Genomic DNA, 8,491 nt, shown 5'->3' with positions numbered 1-8,491 from the left:
CCGAGCCTCACATCTTACCTGCATGACTTTCTTTCTTCCTTTTCCCCTTTGGATATGTGATCACAATTTGTACTTGTTATACATTTTCATTAGGGCACCTAGTGGGTTAATGTCTGCCTCTGACACTGGACTCTGAAACCCACGGGGAGGGGCTGTGCTCAGGTTCACAAACGCTGCTTTCCCAGAAACTAGGATAGAACCTGCCACTGGGCAGGGCCCTGTAAGGAGGTGAGCAACGAATGGTGCTCGCGCTCCCTCCTGCTTCGTCCCAGCCACCTGGGACTGTGTGTGAGGCAGAGAGGTGCACCTGGTGTCTGGGAGGGTGGAGGACTGGAGGAAAACGGGCAGAGCTGGGAACAGGTGGGACCTGGGGACATGGAGGGTGTCTGTATCATTCAGATAGGCCCTGCAGATGCTGCGTCCACCAGTTTTGGCAGCTCAGAAGAGCAAGGTATCCTTTTGGAGGAATAGAAGTGGAGATTGAGGAGAACACTTCAAAAAAAAGACACAGGTTGATGGAGAGGGTGAGTGGAGGAGAATATTCCAGGACCAGGAGGGGATGGTGCACATCTGTCGAGGCTGAGGCAGCTGACATGCTTGGAATGATCAGGGAAGGTGAGAAATTCTCTGTGGTTGGCAAATGGGTGGGGGCACGAAGCTAGAAGTGTATTAGGAAAACCTAAGGAATTTGGCCTTCATCCTGGAGCTAGGTGCTGGACAGCCACTGAAAGTTTTTCGCCAATTGGTGAAAACAGTGCCATAGGGAAGGATGAGGGGTGGTGGGTCCTGACCATCCTCACCAGTGCAGCCAGGCCTGCCGTTACCATGGCAACCAGTAGCAGGGAGCGCGAAGCGGGATCTTTTTGTTTCTATATGTATGAGTTTGACCCTCAGGATTTTGGCCCGAGTTTAAGACAAATAGCTGAAGCCGCCTATTCCCCTTGGAGTCCCCAGGCGAGTAAGTAGTTTCAGCACTGTCCCAGCAAAGCCAAGGCCTGGTCTGCAGACCCAGCGCCCCTCCTGGTCCCCCTCTACCTGGGAGATGACAGAAGTCAGGTGTGGGCCAGGCGAGGATCTCTGACCAGACTCTACCCAGTTCTGAACAAGCTCCCAGGAACAGGGAAATGGGAAGGGACAGCCAGTGCCAGGAGTCACTAAGACTGTCACCTGGATTTCCAGGCAGATGAAGCTAGCTGCAAGCGAACGTGGCACTTCAGAGACACTCTTGCCCCAGCAGGAGCCACTGAGACACACTAAGGCCTCGCCCCTACTTGCATTCCTGCTCCCGTGGGCCTGTGCCAGCCCCCACCTCCCTCAGCCTGCCTCCTTCCTCCCAGATCAGGCTTCCCAACACTGCGTCCAGTCGCAGCCTGGCCCCTGCCTCCCAGAGCCATCCTTTGTAAAGACAGACCTGGCTCCTCCACACCCGGCCTCAAGCACCTCTTTACCCATCACTATGGCTGTCTCCTGGGAAGAAATAACCTTCTTCAGCGCTTTTTAAAGATAACCTTAAAAAGTTTGCTTACAATAACACTCAACAAACGTGGGGTCAGTCTCCCAGGCATAATTAATTATTCCACCTGTGTTCAATTTCTTTGCCTCCCTTTATTTTTACTGACAGATCAAAGGGTTTCAGGCTACCACATCTTTCCCCAAACAGACCTGCTCTTCAAAACAATCTATACAGTGTCCTGTTGGTTACATGAGAGACTTCGGAAGGAATCTTTTCTGGGTGAAAAATTGGAGAAAAATAACCTCATCTTATATGTGGGCATTTACAGTTCTGAAAATGCAGATCTGGCTAAGTCACACCCCTCTTCTCAATCCTGCAAGGTCCTGTAAGATAAGCTACAAACTCCTCAACCATGCCAGGCCCAATGCAGCCAAACTCATTTTCCACATTTTGCCAGCCTTGCCCAAGACATGACCCTAACTTCCTGGGTTAAATCATCTGGCACAGCTGCCCAACCCAGTTTATTTGCATGATTTTAGTTCCAAGAAGACCCATTTCCAAACTCCTTTCTGAGATAAAAAATTATCTTAAAGTGCAGGTTTGTATCCCTGTGGTTGGACAAGGCCGGGTGCGGTGCCGGTGTGTATCCCTGTGGTTGGACAAGGCCGGGTGCGGTGCCAGTTTGTATCCTGTGGTTGGACAAGGCCGGGTGCAGTGCCGGTTTGTATCCCTGTGGTTGGACAAGGCCGGGTGCGGGGCCGGTGTGTATCCCTGTGGTTGGACAAGGCCGGGTGCGGTGCCAGTTTGTATCCTGTGGTTGGACAAGGCCGGGTGCGGTGCCGGTTTGTATCCCTGTGGTGGGACGAGGCTGGCATAGGTGTCCCAAACCCCAACACAGGCACACCTGTGTGTAGGAACACAGGTATGCATTGCATATGCATGTGCACACGTGTGAACACATGGCATGATATATGTGCACACCCAAGAACACCCACCGGTACACACATACATGCATGTATGCATTCACATGGAGGTGTGCATACACACACACAAGTGACTTTTGTTGTGTGTTTGTTTCCATCATAACACTGGTATTTCTTACCAGAGTGTCTTTGAGCCTTCCGCATGGCCTGTCCCTCCTCCACACTGTCCTCTCCTGGTTCTCAGGTGGAGGACAGTCCCAGCACCAGGGAGAGATTAATGGGCACACTGAGCAGTCGGGAGGCAGGGCTCTGCTACGGGTTCTGCCCCCACCCTCCTGTGGGACAGTGGATGAACCCCTGCCCTTCCCTCAATCCCCCACCACGGGGACTCTGGGTGTGGACTGGCTGGGTGGGGCCTGGGTGGGGCCTACAAGGCCAAGGTTGGAGCAGGCCCCCTGCCTGGGCGGGGACAAGAGAAGCCCAGTCTATGGCTCCTGGCTGCAGCCGGTGCAGTCACCCACCCCAGCTTATTTGCGATGCTTTTAGTTCCAGGAGGACCCATTTCCGAACTCCTTTCTGAGATATAAATTACCTTAAAGGGCTGATTTGTATCGCTGTGGTTGGACAAGGCCTAACCAGAAAGCACTCCCGCCTCTCAGCAAGTCCCATCGAGGAGAGACAGGCATTTGTTCACCCTAATTGAGCACTTCAGAAAGGGGGGTCGAAAACCTTCACTAGGTTTCATTTTTAGGGAAAGCAATTTTGACTTATTAGGCGCTGTTGGCTTCAGAAATATGCTCACTAATGACTTCTATTCAAATATTTTCCTCCAGCTGAGACTTTAAAAAAAAGATACTGTGTTAATGGATTCAACGTCCCCTAAATTAGTCTTTTCCCACCTCAGCCTCTGAACTTTCTTGGCCAGATTCTCATAAGAATTCAAGAGGTCCCACGTGGGCTGTGTTAAGAAAACCCCTGTTGGAACTACCTATGGACAGGCTGACCTCCACTCCCTCTGCGCAGTGCGTATAGCGCCCTGCTTCGTGTAAAGCACAAACTCAGAGGGAATCACTGGCTTCTGAAAACCTGTCACTGGACTTCAACCCAGCTCCGCTTGTTCCTTGTCTGTGTGAAAAACCCTGGCGGGGGGGTCAGTGGGCAGCGGAGCAGTACAGCCCCGTAGCTGAACAACACAGGGGTCAGTGTGCAAATCTCAGCTCTGTTCCATGACCTTGGGCACCTGATTTAGCCTCTCCAAGCCTTAGTTTTCCCATCTGAAAAACAGGATCATCACCATCATCCCTACTTCCTAGATTGCTGCAAAGACTACTTTAGAGATAATCACAGAGCACACGGAAGAGTGTCTGGTACAAGTGATGGTGTAATGATGTGCTTCACTGTTGTTATTCCTCTGTGACTGCGATTTCATATGGGCCCTCTTATGAAGGCTCCCCTATGAGCCGACTCCCACACCCAAAGTGAGATGGGCCTCATCCGGACCTCTGCAGCCCCCTCTCTGGTCCACATGGCAACTATGCCAGTACTTTGCAACCATCATAATAGTTTATGAAGACGTGTTGGCAGGTGTCAGGAACTCACTCAAGCTAGGTTAGGTGAGTTATAAGAACAAGGAGCTGTCTCACAGAACCCCAAGGGCAGGAATGCAGCTGGGCCTCAGGAAGGCCTGGAGTATAAATGTGGACAGCCTCTGCAAGCACAGGGAGTGCACACTGCCCCCCACCCCCAACCCCATGCTCTGCTTTTACCTGAGTATTGGCCTCATGCTTCTCTCTGCCTTTCTCTTTCTCTGTCCTGCCCTGTCCCTCCCTCTTTCCCTCTCCCCCATCTCTCCCCCCCGCCTCTCTCCACACCAGCATCTTCCCCTCAACTCAGCCTCAGGGAGAAACGCATCACCTCTCGGTAACTTTTCCTGATGGTTCTACCTACCAGAATGTTGCGTGGGTTCTGATTCAGTTTCAAAGTTCCACAGACGGAGGTCTGATCAGCTCTCCAGGATCAGGTGCTCGTCACCAGAGCCCAAATTATGGGACGACCTTACACTCCAGAATGGCTTAATCCCTTTGTATCTGTCTACCACACATCTCCTTTTCCTAAAGGACCATAAAGGACCCCCAAAGGACCACACGTTTCTCATCTTTGTCTCCTCCAGCACCCAGTCCATGCCTAGAACATAAACTGCTGTGGAATAAAGGGAGGCATGAAGGATGAAGGAGCAGCTTGCATACCTAACCTGAGGCATCTGGCAGTCTCCCAGCTGCTCTACTCCCTGCGGGAACCCAGGGAAGGGGCCTCTCCAAGAACCAAAACCTCCAGGAAGCAACTCATCTGTGGGGTGCTGGAGAGCCTGCCCTGCCCCCATACATCCAGGCAGGACTTGGCTTGGTTCCTCAGCTGTCCTGCTTACTGCACCCAAAACAAACCAAGGCTCAGCCTTCCTGAATATGCAGCGTGCAGCTCCAGGATTTAAATTGATTTCTGCAGGAGGGAACCTGCTCACTCAATAAACTCCACTCCCAGAAATTATTAAAGGCGCAGAATTAAATTCACTGGGGTCGGAGGTCAGGGAACACTAGAAACACGGCCATCCCGGCAGAACCTCGGCTAATTGCCGCAGTCCCACAAGCTGCAGGGGCGGAAATGCTGCTGAATTATTTACCTCGGTCCTGATATCGAAGCAAATAACGGAGTCTGCTGCACGGCTAGTGATGCTGTGAGCTCAGGGCATCACAGTGGCCAGGGAGCCTGTGTGTGTTTCTAGACCTGCACCCGCTGACCTCTGCCGGGTCAGATGTGAAGGAAAGAGAAGGGTGTGCCTGTGCGGGCGGGACCCCGCAGGCTAAGCAAACCCAACGTACCCACAGTTGAATTCACAGCGCTCCCAAAGCGCTGGGTGCAGGCTTCCTCAGTGAACCCAGCTCAGTATTCCTCTTCCTGGGCCCCGTCCCAAAGAATAAATGGAGCCTGAAGGGAATGCCTCCTCCCCTGGCCTGGTTTCCATGAGGAAGTCTTTTCTAAAACTCCCTCTGGTCTCTCATGGTCTCTTCTCCCTCTTGGGAGTGAGCTGGACGCAGGGAGTTGGACTGTGCGGCTCTCTCTGCTCCCGCAGGCACGTGACCTGCCTGGGTCCAGCCGGCAGACCTGGAGTGGCGCCTGTCAGCCCATCTTGATGCCGAGGTGAAAGACTTGTGGGGCCCAGCGTTATTCTTCGTTTGCTCCACTTGTCAAAACCCAGGGGTTTTGTTTTTGGTTTTTTGCTGGAGGGTGCTCAGAAGCTCCCATTTTGGCTGCATGCATTAAAATTCCCCCACCAAAGTCAATGTCCCGTTTGGCCTAGGGCGAAACTTTCCCGCCCACACCAGGACTGTTAACTGACAACTGCACAGTTGTGAACAAACACCACTATTTAGCCTAATTCAACCTTCTAGAAACCGCCAGGATCAAAATGCCCTGCCCAAACCCAGAAGCCCAGGCCACCTGCAGTCTCTGCTTGTCTATACATTTGGCTTCCTCAATTCCGGTCTTTTCTTCTCCTTTTTGTTGCTCAGTGCTCCAAATTCTGAGAATCTTTGAGGAAACCCTTAATAAATGGTACCCATCCCAGGTTTTGAACAAATTGTGAAATAAAATAAAAAGTAAAGATAGAGGCCCAAATGTCAGGCTTATTACTGCAGGTTGGAAATGTGACTTTGAGCCTCTCAGGCAGCTTGCTGGCGGAGAGCTGCCCGACGCCCCACCCCCCCATCTCAGGTAGTGTCAGACTGGCACCCGCTGCCCACGTGGAGGGTCCCCCAGTGAGGTTTATGTCTTAAAGGAGCAGAGGAGTGTTTTTTTAAAAAAATAAATACACTTTATTTGTTAAAGGAGTATTAGAGACACAGCAAAACCACAGGAAAGGTACAGAGAGTCCCCATATACTCCTGTCCCTGCCCACATGTGGATTCGACACAACACAACTCAATCTGTAAAATGAAACAAGGATGCGCTCCAACCAATTCTGTGCACCCAACATTAAAACTAAAATAAAAGACCACATACAGAGTGGGGAAAGGGTAGGTTTACAGTTGTAATACAAATAAACAATATAATAATAATACAAATAAATAATACAATAACACAAGAATAAACTCTGTGCTTTGCATACTCACACTGTAAACCTACTTTTGCCCCACTCGTGTGTCCAAAAGATTTGAAAACAGGGACTCAGGCAGATTGCTTGTACGTGAATGCCCACAGCAAGATTATTCACAATAACCACAGGATGGATGTAACTCCAGTGTCCACTGAGAGCAGAGTGGGTGAACGAAATTTGGTACATCAGGGTAAGGGGGTATTGTCCAGTCTTAACAAGGAACGAAGCTCGGATACGTGCTGCAACGTGGGTGAGCCCCGAAAGCGCGCTGGGTGACATAAGCCAGGCACAAAGAACAGCTTTTGTATGATTTCACTTATCTGAGGCGCTTGGGCAAGGCGAGTACACAGAGACGAGATTAGATCAGAGGTGACGGGGGCCGGGGTGGAGAAGGGCAGGGGAAGTTATTACTTAATGGCTACAGAGTTTCCACTTGGGAGGAGGGAACCATTTCGGAAACAGATACTGGCAATGGTTGCCCGATACTGTGAACGCAATTAATGCCACAGAATTGTAAACTTAAAAACGGTTAAACTATCAAGTTTTATGTTATATGTATATATTGTGCCACTATACAAATAAATAAATAAAAAGTCGGGGTCGGACCTCGTCACAGGCTGCACATCCTCACAGCACTTACCCCAGTGGCCCTCCCGTTGCTCTCGTTTGACTTCTTGTCTGGCTTGCGCATATTAGATGCTCGAGAATTAGTAAATAGTCATCAAATGATTCAGGGACTAAAAGGTAGGAACCTCATCAGCCTTCTCTTCTGCTGCATCTACAACTTCCAGCAGGGTGATTTACATAAATATTTGTTGAATCAATGCATTAACAAAATCATGCATGAGTGACTCAGTGAAGGGCGGGGGCGTCACATCTGTTGTTGGGTTCATCACTGAATCCTTGTTCCCAGCCAAGGGCCTGGTACCTGGAAGGAACTCATTGGCGTGTCAGCTAAGTGAACAAATACGTGAGTGAATGAATAGGTGTCTAGGGTGCAGAATGAGGGAGGCTAGGGTTCTGTCTGCCTGGAGGGGGTTGGAGCTAACTCTGGAGTTAGGTCCCCTTGTTAAGAGCAAGTTCGGAAGAAGCAATCATTAGATGAAAGATTTCTGTAAATGTTGAAGGAACTGGAGCCGTGGCCCTCTGCCTTCCAATATCTTTAAACATCTGCCCGGCTGTCAGGGGGAGGAGGAAGCAGATGTGCTCTGGAATCCCCAGGCAACCAGCAGAGGAAGCTTCAGTAAGGTAGAATTTGATAGAACTTAAAATAGAAGGAGCCTATATGCTTTGTGCACCAGCCACGTATAAGGCATTCTGCAAGTAGTTTCACATACATTCAATTACATTTCACACCTCCTGCAGCAGGTGCGATTTCTGCCACGCTTCATACACAAGAGACGAGGTGGCTTGCTCAAAGTCACACTGTTATGACAGGATAAGCCAAGAGGGAAACTCAAGGCCAGATGATTTCATAGCCTGCACTGCGGAGAGCTGACAAAAAAATGTGTAGGCTGCCTCGAAAGGTAGTGAGTTCCCTGTCGCCAGAGCTGGAGAAGTAGAGGCTTGGCCAAGCGCGTGGTTAAGCTATGAGAACGCACGATGCAGCTGGAAGAACGACTGACTGGAGTCTCTGGCTCCCTGGCCTGGGTTCCTCCACTCTTGCGTTGGGCCCAGCCTAGCATCATAATGGCTTTTTACACAATGCATTAGGGCTGGTGAGCGTGCTTTAAATCAAAGCTACCTGTCTTCTGACCCACACTTAAGAGGCTTATAGAGCACACCCGACATCAAATGTGAGCATGGCACATAGATTTTATGTTTCCAATTGATTCACCAGGTAGTGGCTGCCTGGAGTGTCCTCACTTCTCAAGCTTTGTTTAGCCTCTGCAGGAAAGGGCGCTTTGATTGATTAGTGATGTCTGTCACAGGTACGGGATAGTAGCTGGCAGACATTTGCCACAT

This window comes from Desmodus rotundus, chromosome 9 (assembly GCF_022682495.2).
Source record: "Desmodus rotundus isolate HL8 chromosome 9, HLdesRot8A.1, whole genome shotgun sequence".
Classification (NCBI taxonomy): Eukaryota; Metazoa; Chordata; class Mammalia; order Chiroptera; family Phyllostomidae; genus Desmodus; species Desmodus rotundus.
This window is presented reverse-complemented; position numbering follows the sequence as displayed.